Consider the following 18,932-nt stretch of genomic DNA (forward strand, 5'->3'; position numbering starts at 1 on the left):
GGGGAGGAGTGTCGATCAACTGGAAGGCAGAAGGGCTCTTCAGAGGGACCTGGACAGGCTGGAGAGTTGCGCTGAGTCCAATGGGATGAGGTTCAACAAGGCCAGGTGCCGAGTCCTCCACTTTGGTCACAACAAACCCATGCAGTGCTACAGGCTGGGCACAGAGTGGCTGGAGAGCAACCAGGCAGAAAGGGACCAGGCAGAAAGTTTGGATTGACAGGAAGCTGAACAGGAGCCAGCAGTGTACCCAGGGGGCCAAGAAGGCCAGTGACATCCTGGCCTGGATCAGGAACAGTGTGGCCAACAGGTCCAGGGAAGTGATTCTTCCCCTGTACTCAGTGCTGGTGAGGCCACACTTTGAGTACTGTGTCCAGTTCTGGGCCCCTCAGTTCAGGAAGGATATTGAGGTGCTGGAGCAGGTCCAGAGAAGAGCAACGAGGCTGGGCTGGTGATGGGACTGGAGCACAAGCCCTATGAGGAGAGGCTGATGGAGCTGGGGTTGTTTAGCCTGGAGAAGAGGAGGCTCAAGGGAGACCTCATCACTCTCTACAACTCCCTGAAAGGAGGTTGTAGCCACGTGGGTGTCTGTCTCTTCTCCTGGACAACCAGCAGTAGGACAAGAGGGCACAGTCTTGGATATTAAGAAGAAAATTTTTACAGAGAGACTAATCAGACGTTGGAATGGGCTGCCCAGGGAAGTGGTGGATTCACTATTCCTGGAGGTTTTTAAGGTGAGACTGGATGTGGCACTTAGCGTGCCATGGTCCAGTAACCATGGTGGTGTTGGATCAAGGGTTGGACTTGATGATCTCGTAGGTCTTTTCCAACTCGGTTGATTCTATGATTCTATTCTATGATTCTATGCTTAGAGAAAAATATTTCAGAAACTAATTCCACTTTGTATGCACTTGAAAAAATGCAAGGATTTGCCCTTGGGTATAATACATATAATTTGCATACATACCTACATATATGGTCAAATATACCTCATTAGGATAACTTTTTTCAGAAAATCATAAATTTAAATTCAAATTATGTCCAAGTGCAATGGAAAAAAATTACAAAGGACAAACTATGTATAACTTTTTGGTGTTTTTAATAGCAGTTGACCTTTAATAACTTAGTAGACTACATATGTTATCAGTGGTATATCTGCAATGAAATGCTTTTCTTACTCCTTAATATAAGCCACACCTCCCTTAGTAGTTGCACCAATTTAAAAAACAATAGTCCACAGTCACAGGGCCCTGAGTACCCTGACCCGAGTCTCTACTTTCAGTAGAGGGTAGGACAAAATTCTCTCCATAGGTCATCTCCTACCCAGACATTTCTATTATTCTGCACTGTCCTTTAGTGAAGTTTAAGCAACAGAAATGCAGCAGTACAGTGCATTTCAGTGCTAGAAGACATTTTCAAATGAGTAGGAGAGTCTTCATGAAGGAGACAGCCCACAGCTGACAAAAAAGTCCTTTCTTCATATACAGTCATTTGTTCAAACTTAAACATGCACAAATTTTGTCTCAAAAAACACTTGGGAATTTTTCTTTCTTTCTTTCTTTTTTTTTTTTTTTTTTTTTTTTTTTTTTTTTTACTTCTTTAACTATCTCTCATTAGCTAGGGTTTCCACTACCAGAAACTTTTTGTGTGGTGAAGTACATTTACCAATCAATTTCCATTGGAAATAAGTATTTCTTTAAGATTCTCAGAGATGGAGCTTACCACACTGCTGTGTTTATTTTAATAACCTGTTTAATTCTGTCAAAACAGACACAAGCTTTTTTTATTAACATCCAAGCTGAAACTCTCCTTCACCATTTCTTCCTACTACTAGACCACTTGCAGAAAATTTTCTAAAATGCTCACAGAAATCAAGCTTCACTAGTCAGTTATAGTGGATGAAAATTGGCTTGTGAAGCCTTAAAAGCCTGCAATTTATCATTAATTCAAATGGTATGAAAGCTGTCCCATGATCCTGTAAAGCACCTAAGGATACAGTCAATAAGAATAAGGCATTCAAAGGATACTTCAGACAAAACTAAGATAGCAAAGCTTGCAGTCTAAAATAAGTAAATAACTAAATAAGTAAAAATGGTTTGACATTAACAATCTCTAGGAGCACTCTGTTTATAAGTAAGCACAGGGCAGTACTCTAGTCTAAATATCTCCCAATCTCTCTTCCAGTTGCTCCTGACCTGCATGGAGGAGCTGGGGGCTCTTCTGTGTAAGTTCCCATACCTAAATGGAAGATTCAACCTAGTTGAACTGACAGCATTTAGTATGTAGTGGAAGTGCTGGTCTGAGAAAAGACAAGCTATATTTAATGTTCCATGAAGATGTTCACAACCAACACACTTTTATCTATTCTTTTAATAGTGTGATCCTGCTGTTGGTACCCTGAGTATCTCTGTTTATTCCATATAGCTGTGCTACCTTTCCAGACTCTGCTCCCGGGACTGCTTCTGTATTTGCCTACTGAAACTTAATTTACAAGTACTTTTTGGAGCAATGCTTGGAAGCCAGATCTTTCCCAGCTAGTTCCATAATCACTGGAAAGTATATACTCAGCCTATCCCTCAAATTATTTTCCTCTGTCCTCTCCTGAAGTGGTAACTTCTAGAAATAAGCTGATATAACTGTTTCTATTTATAGAAGCTCTCCATGACTAGCTGTTTCCCATATTACATTCTGTAAGAGTGAGTGGTAATGTTTTATACATATTTGCATATGGAAAAGGCACCATCTCAGTGCTATTAGATCATGAAATTCTAGTCATGCAGTTTATAGAGAAACCGTTGGAGAATGATTACCTTCAGTAAATGTAAGAAAATGATATGACTTTGTCCTATTACAGAAAATTCTATTTCTATTTCTTGTCTCATAATTTCTAAAATAGAAATTGGTATGTATAAAGATTTTGAGATGCATCTATCAGACTGCATTCAATCTCCTTCTATGGAGAAGATGTAGATTCGTCTCAGGGAAAAGAAAGAAAAAGGATGCAGAGGCTAGTGGTTTGCATAAATTGATACAAGAAGCATTGTGAGCCCTTGAGTATATATACATAGTGACACTCTTCCAGGCTCCCCATTTTAGGAAAAAGAACATGATTAGTTCCTGGTAGGCTGATCCTGGCCAACAACTATTGAAAGCATTCTGGGTGCTCTCTAATAGATGTCACAGAATATGGAGAATATTTCAGGCAACATTGATTTATTTGAGAGCTTTACCAAACTTTAGCCTAATGGTGATGAAGACTGTAAGATCTTTATTCCCTGGCTTCTCTTGTGTCCTATACTGTTACATGTTTTCTGACATACTGGTGTTTTGCACAACAGCTGTGTGCAGAGGACTGAGAGGAATATCTGTCAAAGATGCCATTTCCCACAACGTGTCCTCAAGTAGTCTCTAATACAATTGTTGTCCATCCTTCTACACAGTGGTGTGACACATATAAGAAAGACTTTGTATAGGTACTTGGTTGTTGGTTTTAGGGCATTTCTTTACATCACTACTTAGAAAATATGTAGACTCAAAAGAGTAACATTTAAAATCTAATCATATACATTAATTTTTACTGATTGATCTGAGTTGCACACATCACAACATCAGCTCCATTAGCTTTGGAGGTCTAGCACCATTTTGATGGATTTCTCAATTCAGATGCCTAGATTTTGTGGCCAAAGCTCTTAGACTTGTTTGATAAAGATGCATATATTGCCAGTATGCCTCTACAGGACAGATAAATAAATATTTATTTATTTAATAAAATACTCCTACAAGTACATAAATCTGTAGCTTTGGGCCTCATAGTAAATAGTTTTGAAAGAAAACTATATAGCTTTGGAATGAACCAGAACTCTTTCTTCTCAGATGTAACAAACTCTCTTTTCAGATTAAATTACATAGCTCACACACTGCACAGTTTAATCACAGATAAATGTAAGTTTCTATAGTTAGGTTATTTTATGCCAAGGTTTTTGTCTTTTCAAGACTTTACAGCAAACTACAAATCAAAATACAAATCCAATGTATTAATTATTACTTCTGATTCCCGCAGCGCCAATTAATGTCAAGTCACCCACCACTGAATAAAATCAGAGATTCTGAGAAACGTTCTTGGCATTAATAAAAGCTCAACAGCCATTATTTGCTTCATATACTCCAAAGTAATCTTGATTAGTGCTTAGGGAGCAATGTGCTTTTTCTCTCAGCTTAATATCGATGTAGTTTTAAAGAGAAAAAGTCCTACAGTTTTCTGATACAAAGATATTTTAAGAGTGTATTTTTTGTTTCTCATGTTAATTAAACTAATAAATTTGTTTATGAAATGAGCTTGACATTGACGCTTTGCTTATGAGAGAAGATAACAATAGAAAAAGGTGTGCCGTATATGCTTTCAATAATTTATTGCACGTTGAGACATAAAATGACAAGGAAAGAGGAAATTTAAGAACATGAGCTGATGAAAACTGGGGATATAGATTTGAAAACAATGGTGAAGTTGTACAATTAGTTAAAGAACAGTTTGAAACCAGTGAAGAAGAAACACAGAAGAAGACCCAGGCAATGAAATTGTGCTGCATTAGAACTGTAAAGGGTAAAGTAAGACTCCTTCTATTTTAAAAAAGGAGAATTTGAACTTCTGTTTAAAACTGTTTATCTTATCCCATTTGTCAACATAAATCAAATTATTAAACTCTCAGATATTGATAGCAGAGCAACTGATATGGACCAGCACCTTTAAATTAAAAGCAATTCTTAAATGTATGTAATGCCTTACTGGCATAGGGAAGAGGGGGAGAGAAGGAGGATGAATAGCTCTATTTAGTTGTGCTGCTTTTATACCTGTGAGTCTGCTAAAGATAGTCCTGCTTCTCTCCTGTAAATCCATTACTTTCACTGGAATTGGGTGGTTCCCAGAGAGATTCCTTCCTAACTGCTGAAAGAAACAGCAATTTGTCCTGACTCCGGCCAGGACAGTGTTAATTTTTGCAGTAGCCAGGAGGGGGCACGGCTAGAACTGAGAGGTTATTCTATGCCACCTCCCTTCATTTTCCAGGGATGGGGAAGGGCTCACTTCTAGGTCATCATAGTGTGGCGGAGGGAGAAGTTGGCTATTGTCTGCTCTTGGTATAGGGTGTGTGGGGGTTCCGTGTGAATCTTTTGTTTCCTGTACCCTTTGTCATTAGTATTGTTGCTGTTACTGAGACTAACTTCATTTTATAGTCTCATTGCTGTTTCCAATAAATTGTTATCTCAAACTGTGTTCTTTACTTTTTGTGCCTCCAATTCTCCTCTCCATACTGCTGCAAGGGGAGGGGGAAGAGAAGCGGGGACCAAGAGACTGGAACACGGTTTGGAGAATATCAGTAGGAGCACTAAATTCAGGAATACTCTTCCTAAAACACAACAAAATTTTAGGATGTGACAGAGATGACAAACACTTTGGGTCACTTGAAAGCAGCATGTGCGTTTAGGTCCTGAGTGCAGATCAGATTGATCAGATTGACAGCCCTTGCTAAACATGCAGCAGTTATGGAGGGTTCTGGAACAGATTTCCTATTTACAGGAACATAGGTAATGGGACTTCTTGACACATGTCAGATGCCAGAATGTACACTTTATAGTCCTCCTGTGCTTCTTTTTTGCAAAATTGCTTCCAAGTTCAGCTCTCCATTAGACTTTTCACCACATTTTCCTATTGCTTATCATGTAAGAATTCTGACCATTAAATTAGACAGTCAGAAATCATGAAGACTGTGGCCAGTGGGCTTCTATCTCTTCACTGACCTACTTAACTGACCTGAAAAATATGTGCTACCTACTTTTGCTTACAGTTGAGGTGTCCTATGTCTAACTTTGAATCTTCATACTGAAGTGAATCTGACTGTCCCAATAATTTCAGTCTGCAGTAATTTTGTTTTGTCCTTATTGGAGCTTTGTGCTAATGTTTAAAGCTAGATAGTTTAGGTAATTCCCTTCATCTGAGTTAGCAAAAAAGTCATGCAATGATTTTAGAATTTATAAGAAACTCACTTAATATTCATCTACTTGTTAGTCGCTGTTTGTAAAGCAGAACATAAAGTCTTATTTTCTGCTAATTTTCCTGTGTATTGCCAAAGCTATTTTGCTTGCCAAATTATATTCATTCTTTCCCAGAAGCTCATAAAATTATATAGAAGACTATTATTCATCTATGCTCTTTACTTTCAGTCTGATTTGTATTCTAGTCAGAATAATTGAACCTACTATCTTGTGGTAAAAATATTCTAAAGGATATATTTCTATCACTAAATTATCTTATGGAATTTTGTCATATCTCATTTTACACAGGTTATATCACCTCTGTGTTTTGATATCTAGCAGAACTGTCATTATTTTAGCAAAGAATATTGTAAAGAAAAGTAAAATACAAGATATAATACAATATGAAGTACTGTTCTTCTTCTGTTACACAGATATACTTTTTTATAAGAATCTATTTTCCTCTAACATCTGTATTTTCTGCAAAAGGAAAGGGAAAATTAATTAACTCTTCAAGTTGCATAAATATAGTAGAACTGGAAGTTTTTAATTCCAAAAGATTATTCTCATTATTATTACTTTAAACAGAACTTTAAACATTACTTTAAACAGAAAAATCACACACACTAGTAAAAGTTTAGTTAATTTGTTTTGTGGTTTTTTTTCCAAACCAACTTACTTTACGCTTACTTTTTAGTTTAACGTAGAGTCATGGCTAGGCTTCGCGAACGAAGATTTGGGAAGGCTCTATCCACATTTGCTACAGGCACGCTGGTGGCTTATGAGGCCAATACGAGACAGACATATCCGATTGCAAAAGGCACAACAGAAAGATTCCTTAGATGGTGTATTCTGCAATACACGGTTCTTTCTGCGTTGCCTTTTTTCCTCGAGAGGGATCCTGCGTGTGTTCTCGAAGGAAGCAGCTGCGTTATAGATGGTGTGTCTCCAGGCATCCCGATTTGAGGCCAGAGTAGACCAGTTATGGTGATCAATATGGCCAAGGCTGAGATGTTGTTTCAGGGAGTCCTTGTATCTTTTCTTCNCAATACACGGTTCTTTCTGCGTTGCCTTTTTTCCTCGAGAGTGATCCTGCGTGTGTTCTCGAAGGAGACAGCTGCGTTATAGATGGCGTGTCTCCAGGCCTCCCGATTTGAGGCCAGAGTAGACCAGTTATGGTGATCAATATGGCCAAGGCTGGGATGTTGTTTCAGGGAGTCCTTGTATCTTTTCTTCAGGGCTCCTGCTCATGCGGCAGCATAGAGTAGTTAAAGAAAAAAGGGAAAGAGCACAACTTTTAAAGCATAAATCTGTAGCTGCATGGCCTGAATTTCTAGGAATTTTGTAAAGTCCCAGTAGTCATTTTACTATTTACTGCAAGAATTTAGCAATCTTAAAATGGCACAGATGAAAATGAGAGTTCTATCAGGAGAAAGAAGAATCTCCCTTGTGCACACTTGAGCAACGCCTTAGCAGGGTCTGACAGGTTTGTCTTGAAGTAATGGAAAGAGAAAGCTAGAGTGCAGTTCCAGAGCTCTGTGCATGGAGGGATTTTCCACAAGTGAATTTCTCCTTTCTTTGATAGAAGATATTTAGCTGTCTTCAAGAGCTAGGATGTTTTCTTTTCCCTGAGCAGACTATTGATATCAAGAATGCTTCACCTTACTAAGTTTTTCCTTAGTAAGGAAAGTTTTCACTTTTGTTGAAATGCATATTTTGGAAAAATACTTGATTTTTGATATCCATTTTATTTTCTGTTAAATCTTCAATGTTTTAATTTAAGAATATGTCAACATTTAACCTAATATTTTTTATGTAATTTTTATAATCTTAAAATTATTTTATTGCATGGACTTTTACAGATGATTACCTCTAGGAGTATGCTAACTTTTTAATTTTGTTTTATTATTTAAATATTTGGTTTATTATGTAAGTTCACTGATGACAGGCTGTTGCAGTAACTTCCCTTTATAATTTAAAAATAAAATCATAACTATTATTTACATTATGTTATGGTTGTGCATATTAATAGTAGTTATTCACTTCTCTATTTAATCATGTGCTCTTCATAAACAAATGGATAGATATAGGTAATATGCAATGAAATACTTACATTCCCAAAACCTAGAAATAAAGGTAATTTTACTAAATTAATCATGGAAAATTAGTGGCCTAAATTTGAGAAAGTCAATATCACATTATGAATATTTTTAGAAAACTTGTGCCTTAGAAATAACCTATTACTGACTCGGTCACTTTATCTTACTTTGTAGTATTTCTTGGCTTGTGTACCAAGAGTTTGAGGTTACCTTTCTTTAAATGTTAAAGCAATTTTTATACCATTTTAGGGCACTCCTACTGTCTTAAAGATTTGCTGTAAGTGCTTCCAACAGGTGAAATCTGTTGATCCCTAAAGGCAGATATGCATAAACAAGGTATTCTCATGGCTTTCACTTTGTGTTTTTCAGGAGTGGATTTGATGTCTAAAGAAAGTGTCTGTCTTAAATTGAAATTTCTGGTAAAATAGATACTCATTTACACATCAGAACATCTCCTTTAATCCATGTATTTGTCAACACAAAAATTTTCCACTGCAGCTGATACATTCAGCAAATTAATGTGATTGCATATTAATTGGAAATAGAGAAGACTAGTGTTACACAGGTTCTTATAAGCTCAAAAATCGTGTTGTTCCTATTACCTACTACATATTTTTCATTAAATTACAATTATTTCTGGATTTAACCTTCAAGATACCAAAATATTTTCTCTCAGAGAATATGAAATCCCAAGTAAGAAGATTTAAGCCAAGATATAAAAAGTGTTACTTGTTTAGAAAGAGACAGGGAATTATCTCACAATAAAAACTCTGTTGATATATAAACACAAAAACACATGCCAAACCTACATCACTGCAAGCAGAAGCAAACCATCACACAAACAGTGTTCAAGAGACTTTGTGACGACTATAAAAGAGCAAATGAATGAAAGATTATACCAAAACATTAATTTTACTAAATAAAAGAACCAGCCACTAATTGACAAGAAAGATAAGGAATAAGGAGCTTTTTCTCCCAGTTCTCGTATCATTCTGTTGCAGGTAAAGAGAGAAATGAGAACAGTGAAGACAGAGTCATAAATCATATATATACAAATACAACTACTGTTCTCATATTTGTGAGAACACAGCATATATGTATGTATGTATGTATGTATGTATCTAACAAACAAGCAAGTAAACAAACAGAAAATACCTTCTCCAAAACAAAACAGAAGATAATTTGTAGATTTAAACTGTAGGAGTAAGAAACACACATGTATTTGTTTTATCATATCCATTGTAAAGTTTTGTGGGGAACAGCTTACACCATGGGCAGGAGTGTTCAGTTCAGGACAGTTTTGCTGCTATCAGGACTCAAGATAGTTTGATTACTAATCACTTTTCTAATTACAAAAGTGACATACCTTTAGAATACAAAAGAGTAAAATTAAGGTAAAGTTATTAAATATTTTTTCAAACTTCACTTGAAAAGTGCTCAGTGTCTAAAGAGATAACATAGAGTATAATTTAAATTTATAGCCTAACAACCTCAGTACAGAGCAGTTTGTTAATGAGTTCTATCATTGGTTCTGACAGAAATTTCTTCTGGTGTTGCTTAATTCACTCACCCTCACTGATTTTATCATGGAAATGCTACAAGACACTTAAAACAGGGTTTATTGTAATAATATTGCAGGAATTTATTAAAAACAATTTACTGTAAGTTTTACATTGCCAAGTGGTTTGCAAGCACATTTACTACAACTGTTAAAAATTGCATTAACTTGTGCCCTGTAATTTTTGCACTTTCTGTTCTCCACATATTTTCTCCATAACATGAAATAACTTCACTTTTGAGAAAATTAGTGAAAAATGAAGTTTGTACATTTAAACAATCACTTGAAAACATGTGCTATCGCATGTCAATTATATTAATAATAGGATTAATAATATAAACCTAATATGAAGACACTTTTTCTAGGTTTTATGTTATGTACATAAAAGTCTTTAAAATATCAGGCGTAAAATTTTTTTTTTTTTGAGAATAATCCTCATTTAAATTGCATTAATCATAGACAGATTGCTGCAGGTACCATAAATAACTACTTCAGATCATTGGTATTTCCAGTTTCTTTTCTAATTTTTATTTGCATTGCTTGATCTGATATTTTTCTCTGTTTTCATCCTAGAAATATCATGTTCTGTGTTTGGTTTTACAGCTTGAGAGTGATTAAAAAGTCTTTCAGTGGCCTGAAACACTATACCTGGAGGCTAAAATTTTGATTCAGTTTTAACTTCAGTCCATCTGTCTCATGGAGTGAGTTAGCTCTGAAAGAAAATGTTGTCTGGTGAGTATCAAGGCTGAAGGGACAAACTCTGCCATGGAGTTGGCAAGGTCAGCTTCAGGTTTGTCTTGTGGAATTAAATTGCATAGACTTGTTTTTGGGACTGAGTTTTTATCTCTCCAGCTACTCAGCTCTGAGGGATTAGTAGCATTAGTCAATAACAGAAGGCAGAAGGCACATGAGTTTCCTTGCAGTTCCTGGATACTGCCTGTGAGTGCTTTGGCTGGGTATCAGTCACATTACCTCCTCCTTCTCTCTAACATCCAACACTGAACATACATCTCCATGATTCACCTGTCTGGACACACCATCATTCACTTGTCTTACTCATGGCTGGATTTATTTCTTCTTGTTTTTTCACTCATTTAGAAATAGGTACTTTTGACTTGAATTGACCTAAGGTACTTCTGCTGTTACTTGACTTCTCTTCTTAAGTCAAAACTAGACAAACTTTAACAGATGTGAATATGTAAAAAACCAATATGGACAATATCTATTGCCATGAATATATTGACAATTTTTAGGGGCTAGGAATAGCAGAAAGTAAAACTCTGAGGTGAGGGAAAACAGTCTTTTTAAAAGCTGTAATTGCCCACTATATATTCCTATATGAAGACAATTTTTGCAAGATATTTTGTAATGGTTTTCTATAAATCAACCTGTTTAAGCATTTGACCACTCTCTTGGTAAAGAAATGCTTCCTAATTTCCAATCTCAACCTGCTCTGATGTGCTTTGAACCATACCCATTTGTCCTGCCACTGGATCCCAGGAAGAAGAGATCAACACCTTCTCCATTTTCCCTCCTCAGGAAGATGTAGAGAGCAATGAGGTCATCCTTCAGCTTCCTTTTCTCCAAGGCAGGCAAGCCCTAAGATGTCGTTGGCTCCTCATAGGACATTCCTTCTGGTTCTTTCACGAACTCTGTTATCTCCTCTGGATTCATGGGCCTTCATATCCTTCTTAAATTGTGTGACCCTCTATTCTATTCTATTCTATTCTATTCTATTCTATTCTAGTCTAGTCTAGTCTAGTCTAGTCTAGTCTAGTCTAGTCTAGTCTAGTCTATTCACCTTTGACCACACAGTAATCTGAGTGAAATCACAGCTGTGCTGAATACAGTGGGATAATCACCCCTTTTCACGTGCAGGTTATGTGATGTTTGATGCCCCCCAGGATGTGGGTTACCCCCTTGGCTGCCAGGGCACTGCTAACTCATATTAAGCCTGCTGTCAACCAGCACTCCCAGATCCCTTTCTGTAGGGCTGTACTCCAGCCATTCCTCACCCATTTTATACTTGTGCCTGGTGTTTCTCCAAGTGTAGAATCCAGTGTTCAGTCTTATTAAATTGCATGTCATTGATAGTTGCCCAATGCTTAAATATACCAGATCACTCTGCAGACCCTCGTGTCCCCTGAGAAAATCAACAGCACCTCCCAGTTTAGTATCATCCTCAATGGCATTGTTATAATTATTATATAATCATTTTAAGTAAAAGAAATGACATTTCATACAATTATTGCTCAATATTTTTGAAAACTTTCCTCCTTGTCCTCTTCCTTCTGCAATAACATAACATCCTCACATATGTTGATCAGAGTAATTCTATCACTAAGAATTACAAATAATAGCATTTTAGAAAGAATATCAGAACAAGGTAAGTGTTCTGCAATATTTTTGTGTTACCCTTTTATGGACTCTATTGACTGTTCTGAGACAGCTGAGCAGCTGAACTATGTTTAATAACTCTTGGTAGCTCTTCTTCTATTACGTTTTATAATTGCTTTTGAACTCTTACAATTTTTTCCATGCACAAGATCTTATTGAAGTAAGTTCCATCATTTAACTGTGCTTTATGTGGAATGTTTTTCAGACTGACATTTGACAATTTCATCTGCTGCCTCCTGTTTCTTGCATTCTGAGATTGCAAAAAAAAAAACCAACAAACAAAAACGAATCAAAAAGCCCAACAAACCTGTTTCAACTTTCTTGGACATCTGTAGTTTGATATCATGTTAAAAATTATTTAACTTTTTCCTAGGATGACACAAATGTCATGACTGGCATGATTTTAACCACTAGTTATGTAAGCTCTTCTATTTTTGGTCATCATGTTACCTTTCTCTACACCTTTCCCAAGTGTTTTTTTTTCTTTTTTTTTTCTGTTGTTGTTTTTTTTTGTTTCCTTGTTTGTTTTGGTTTTTTTTGATCAGGGGAACAGAAATAAACACAACATTCCTGTTCCAGGAACATTGTGTATTCTACAGTGCCACAACATTGTTTTCTGATTAGTTCTCCATTCCTTATCTAATAAATTGTAATACCCAATTTACTTGTTTGACTGCTTCTGAACATTAAGATGATTGCTCTATTTTCATAGACCAATGTATTATAACTCTGAAATGTCTTTCCTCTGTAGTACAAGTTAGTTCAGAGTCCTTCACTGTGCATACAAAGTTAGAATTGATTTTCCCCTCATTTTTCCCCATGAGTATCACTAACAATAATACTGTTCAGCCTGTGAATTTAATCACTATAAAACATCATTAAGGCTAATTGAACATTTATATAGATCATCACAAAGCTTACCCTATTATATTAGAAAGGGAAATAGATAAACTCTCATACTTTTGGGCAGCGTTGTTTGCAATAAAGAAATTGAGTTTTATAGAACTTCTCCCCCCTTTCAGTTAGTTAGGAGCAAAATCCAAGAATTTGAAAGTCTTCTGTAAGAAAGCTAAGAAATGCTGAATTTTCTGGCTCTGAAACACTTCAGCATGTTGTCACACATCTACTCAGTTTCATCATCAAGCATTCCTTTGAATGAGTGGATGGAAAACCGGTCAGAATTTGAAGCCAATGTCTAAGGAAATGTTCCAGTAAAATACTACATAATATCCAGAGGGTAAATGTTTACATTTTGACTGCTATATTTTTCTGATTAGTTTTATTGGTAGAATCTAAGTGTTTGCTGTAACTTAATTATTCAGCAAGTGTATGCTATAAAGAATTTTCATTTTTCTGTAGCGTGTCTGATGTGACCCATATCAGAGATAGGGCACCAAACAAGAAAGTCTTATGTACGTATGGGTATAAAAATTCCTATGTTACAATTATATGCTGTGGCAAAGTCCATTACCTTTAATGAAAATGAGAAGGGCATGGAAAAAGAAATTTGCAGCATATTTTGAAGATAAGACATACTTTGCCGTAATGTTTTCCCATCACTAATGTGTTTCACAGCTGAGTACCCTTGACTGAAAATATTTAATCCATTGCTGTCATGAAATGCAGCAAAAGTTTCTATTATGTTATAATGTTAAGCCTGATTATTAAGAATCTATATGAGATACTACCTCAAATTGATTGAACAAATTGAAATTTTAATTGCTATCAGTGATCTGGGCATATAGAATATGAAGCACTGGAACAAATGCCCTCATTAACTTATCTAGAGCTTTGAAAGCAATGTCTTTCATGAACTAATGCAGGAGGAGATGCTTATTACCTTCAGTGTCACAAGCAGGATGTTTGAATCTTGAAGAATATGATTTGAGAGAGAGATAAGAATGAAATATAAGCTATTTTATGGTAGGAAAGCAGAACGTAGAAAGGGAAATGTGGTCCTTTCAGTATATTTGTAAATGTAAATATTGGATGACTTCAAAGGATTTGCAATTAAATACGTGGATTTAAATTGAGGTCAAATTACACTAAACATAATAAGTGGGTCACACTTAACCATAGCTGTAAAAAAAATTATGAGATGTAGCATATTAATCATATAGTGTTTTGAATATGGAAGATAATTGTCTTTTTCATTCTTTCAGGGACTGATTTAAATAAAAACCGAACGCCATGGAACACAAAATATTCTTCCTTGTTTTGCCTCTCTTCTATAAGCTCCTAATGGCAAGGCTGTGACAGATGGCCTTTAGGCCTCTTTTGGCCATCCTACTTTATGATCTCCAGTTAAGTCCAGATCACATCTTCCATCTGAAAAACACTTTCTGGCAGCAGGAATTCTGGTTACAGACAGCAGATAAGAGGCTATACTGCAGGTTTAGAGACTGAGCAGCTAAAGTCTCCTCAAGCTGCCCTTAATACCATGTAAGCTTTAGCATTAGTTTTAATATTAGTCATATTTGAACACATATATTTCTAAGTAAAATGAATTAAAATACAGCATGGACTCATGCAAAATTGACTATTCCAGTACAGCTTGATATTTTTGTTTAATAACTTGGATAATTTTCTAGATGAATTAAATGAAGTAAACCTCATTGATTGGTATATAGGAAAGTAATCAGTAAAACATCAGGTAGAGAGTGGCAGCTATTTTGAAGCTCAGATAATCCATTCCAGCTGTACTTGTGTAGGAGTGGGACTCAAATGCCTAATTCTTTTCTGGATGCCATAGGGCATTCAAGACCTTCATGTGGAACTGGTTGAAATAGCATAGAACCTATGGGAGATCCATGCTTCCTTGGAGTGCCAGCTGAAGATGTGGTGGATATGGTAAAGCCTCAAAGTATGGTTTGGCATCTGTGTTTACGCAGCCCAATCTCATCTTTCTTGTCTGCTTTAAAGTGCACAGACTCTACCCTTAAGCTCTGCTAGCTGTATTAACTAGGGCTTCATTTACTGCAGTTGGACCTTAAACATCCAGAACAGACATGGACAACTTATGCAGACATGGTCTCAATCTGAAGTTTTACCTCACTTGATAGTGACACTAGGGAAATTTTTAGGAAAACTGGAGGATGTAAGGGCTAAGACAATAGTTTTTAGGGGGATGTGGATCTGGTCCATATTAAACCATGAAAGGAAAGATAAATCCATGGGTTTATCTTACAAAAAAGACATTCTGAACCAAATTTCACTTAAGAATTGTAGTAATGACCTTTAAATATTTGCTAATGGAAACAGGAAGTAAAATAAATTCAGAACCATAAACGGTAAAAAAGAATTTTACAGGGTGTTTTGGATTACCTCAAGAAGGACTGAGATATTAGGAAGAGAATTGAGTAAAATAGTGCAAAATAAGTGGTCACGCTATTCAGGAACAGTTAGTATAATTTCTGGTACTGGCCAGGAAATCATCTGGAGGTATCAAAGGTAAAAAAAGAACCTATTGTCTGAAGACAGGGTGATTCTGAATCACGAACAGGGTAAGGCAATGGAAAATGTTTGCATATGAATACATATTTCCAGCAGAAACACAAAAGTATTCATGTCATGCTAGATATTGAGCACATGTATTTAAAGAGTCAAAACATGATCCTGTTCATATTTTCTACTGACTCCTTTTCTCATCTCATTTGTTACTTACCTTTGTAATAGGCAAGTAGGAAACTTATACATAAATTCTTAAATGCCTACGGGATGATCATACAACCAACTGCTGAAATTACCCCATATGTGTCACCTTATATGTATCAAAAAGCAAAAAATTCAGACAATAAATTTTACTAACAAATTTTCACTTGAAGAGCCAATTTCAGTTTTAGATAGTGAACAGATCCTGGAAGTGTTCCCTCTTTTCTGTTGCAAAAAAAAAGGACTCTTTTCAAGTGGAATTTATTTTTTTGAGTGCAGCTATTTTGTTAGGAAATACATATATGCCTGGACTATCTCTCCCACTTAGTAAACTATTCAAACATGTAGACTTCTTCTGACTTATCTGAAGACTAAAATTAAGTGGGAACTGGTAAAAGTAAAATGGCTTAAATAATTTCTTTCAGAAATAGGAAAAATAATTTGAAAAATTAATTAAAAAAATTACCACTTCTTCAGGCATGAAATTATCTTACGAAGATGAGTAAATAACCAGTACTAAACCTGGTCTTCATTTTATGTATACATTATAAAACTTGAAACAAATAGGTAGAGCTAGAGAAGATAACTGACCTTTTATGTAGCTTTAATAGTCACTATGCATAGAAAGAGAAAGAAGAATTCCATAGTATGCCTGACTATTTCTCTGTAGCATTCTCCTATATATATTTTTTATGAATATAATAAGCAGTCCCTATACAAATTTCTGTCAAGTAGCAAACAAAAAAAGATTTTTTCCAGACTATATTTCCCTATGTCACTGAGAATGCACACAACACAAGATTGTAAGGCTTGTGGCAGGGGGCTGGTTTCTTGCTATATGTTTCTGAAGTGCCAGTCATAAACTTTTTGTTAGGGATCCTGTGAGACTTAGGCTATAATAAAAATAAATATTTTAAAATATATATTGAATAAAAATATATATATTTTTAAAGCTAAACCAATTTTACAGGAAACAGGTTAAATATGACAGATTTGATTTCAAAGTCATAGCTCATCCATGGTATAAAATTAAACCAAAACAAGTGTTTTAGGAATACCCAACCTCTCTGATGACAGCATCTGAGACAAAAGGCACAAGCCTTTAGCGAATGAGATAAGCTTCTTCTTCATCAGTCCGTCCCACTGCATTTCCTGAGGGGCCATTGGAATGTTATATGTATCTTGCTACAATACTTGAGTTATTCCAATTAATCCACTTTCATTCAGCTTCTCTCAATGGACTTGCTTCCCTTTTTACTGGCCATATCCAACTTCACTGCCTCAAAGCCATTTTGCCAAACTTCTTATTTTCTGCATAAGTCTCTATAATGTAGTAGGTTTATATTCCCCTCCTGCATGATCCAGTCAAACATCTCTAAAGAGGTGAAACCCATCTATGCTGTCACTTTCGAACCCTGTTCCTTCAGTACTCTGGGAACTACTATTTTGCTGTGCTTCTAGAAAGCACAAGATATAGGAAGACACATATTAATACTCTCTGGAATTCCTTATTCCTAAGGAACTCAGAGTGTAGTAGTCTATCAGTTGCACTGCTTCCCAAATTCCCTCGCTAATTAAGCAGGTCTTACAGGGAGAGGACAGACAGAAAGATGCAAGAGAATGAACTTGGAAATGGGAGGAATACAAATGTGTTTGGCTGATCCACTGCCTTTACAAGCCAAATGCTGGAAATAGCTGCTCTTGCCGTGAAACGAAAACTGATGAACTTTCCATATCCTTCTCAAGCCGTTGCAATATGAAACATTTGGGATTTTTGGACAATCTACATCCTGCAGGCTGATTTTCTAGAATATGTGTTCTCCTAAAAACAAGAAGTGAACAGATTCAGCAACTTTTCCTGCTTGTGGATGTCAAAACCAACAAAATTAAAAGTCTTGAAAGACGTAGCAAAAGAAAAGATATTTCGGTAATGACAACATAATTACTGTGTTCCCGACAATGCACAACCACAAGAAACTAATCTACATAATAATTTTGGGAAATACATGAAGATTATATTTCTTTCTGTGCAAAACATATATTTCCATTCACATTCTGATTGTGAGATTAAACTTTTTTTTTTTTTAAGTTCTAAGTAGGAAAAAAGCACATACTTGTGTCCTATATCTAGGAATATAATCTGCAGTTGTCAGAAAACATAATTCCTTATATCCTTATATCAGTTCAGTTTTAGCTGTCACATTTGTCATATAATCCTAAAAAATGTACTCCAAAGATATTTAATATTGGTACAAATGGATAAAGAAATCAGAGTATTGTTCATGGAAAAAGGTTAGAAATACAGTACTGGTAAATTTCACAGGATATTTTTGTTGAAATTCTTGTGTGCTCAGCTATCCAGTAAACTGGAAAGGATCCTAAAGCTTAGTTTAAGCCATTTCAATTGATGCTAATCTTGTATATATAAGCTTCTCATAAACCTATCAGTGGGCTCACTTAGGCTCTGTAGTTGAAAAAGAATGCATGCAACATAAGTTGTCTAATCCATTTTTGTATTCTTAAACTACTGAAACAGGGAAGTTTCAAGTTCTTCAAGTTTTATAAAGAAGACGTGATATTACAAATGACCTCCTGATAGGAAATCTTGTTCTGAGAGTCATTTCTTTCATCTCATGTTTCTGAGATGAAAATAATTTTCATCTTCTTGGAAGTCTAATTAGTAATCTGAAACAGAGATTATCCAATTATTTTGCATGTTTCAGTACAAAACAACAATGAAAGATTCTGTATATAAGTCGTTGAATTACATGAAATTCTAATTGAAAAAAATGCAGGTCTTCAGTTGATACAGATCAGGAACAATTAGGAATGTAAAAGGATTTGTGTCAGGAGTGAGGTCAATGCAGAATATGAAATGTGGAGAAGAGAACAAGAGTTGTACAGCCCTTCTGATGATGAAATCTCCATATGAAGTTACCAAGAGCTTAGGACTTAGTTGTGTTTATGGTTCTGTAGTAAAATTTAATATTTTATTGTATTTTCCCTGTATTATACCCTAAAAATTGTTTCGTAAAAAAAAATTCCCTAGTTCTCTGTACCTTCAAACCCTATTCCCTAATTGTTAACACTTGCTCAATTACAGTGTTACCTTTTTTGTTCATGCTTCCCTTAATTGGTCAAAGACCCCCCCCCCCGTCTTTCTTTCTTTGGTTGTATTTTGCATACTCCGCCCTCTTCCCTCC

Source organism: Lepidothrix coronata, unplaced genomic scaffold (assembly GCF_001604755.1).
Source record: "Lepidothrix coronata isolate B3197 unplaced genomic scaffold, Lepidothrix_coronata-1.0 Scaffold50, whole genome shotgun sequence".
NCBI lineage: Eukaryota > Metazoa > Chordata > Aves > Passeriformes > Pipridae > Lepidothrix > Lepidothrix coronata.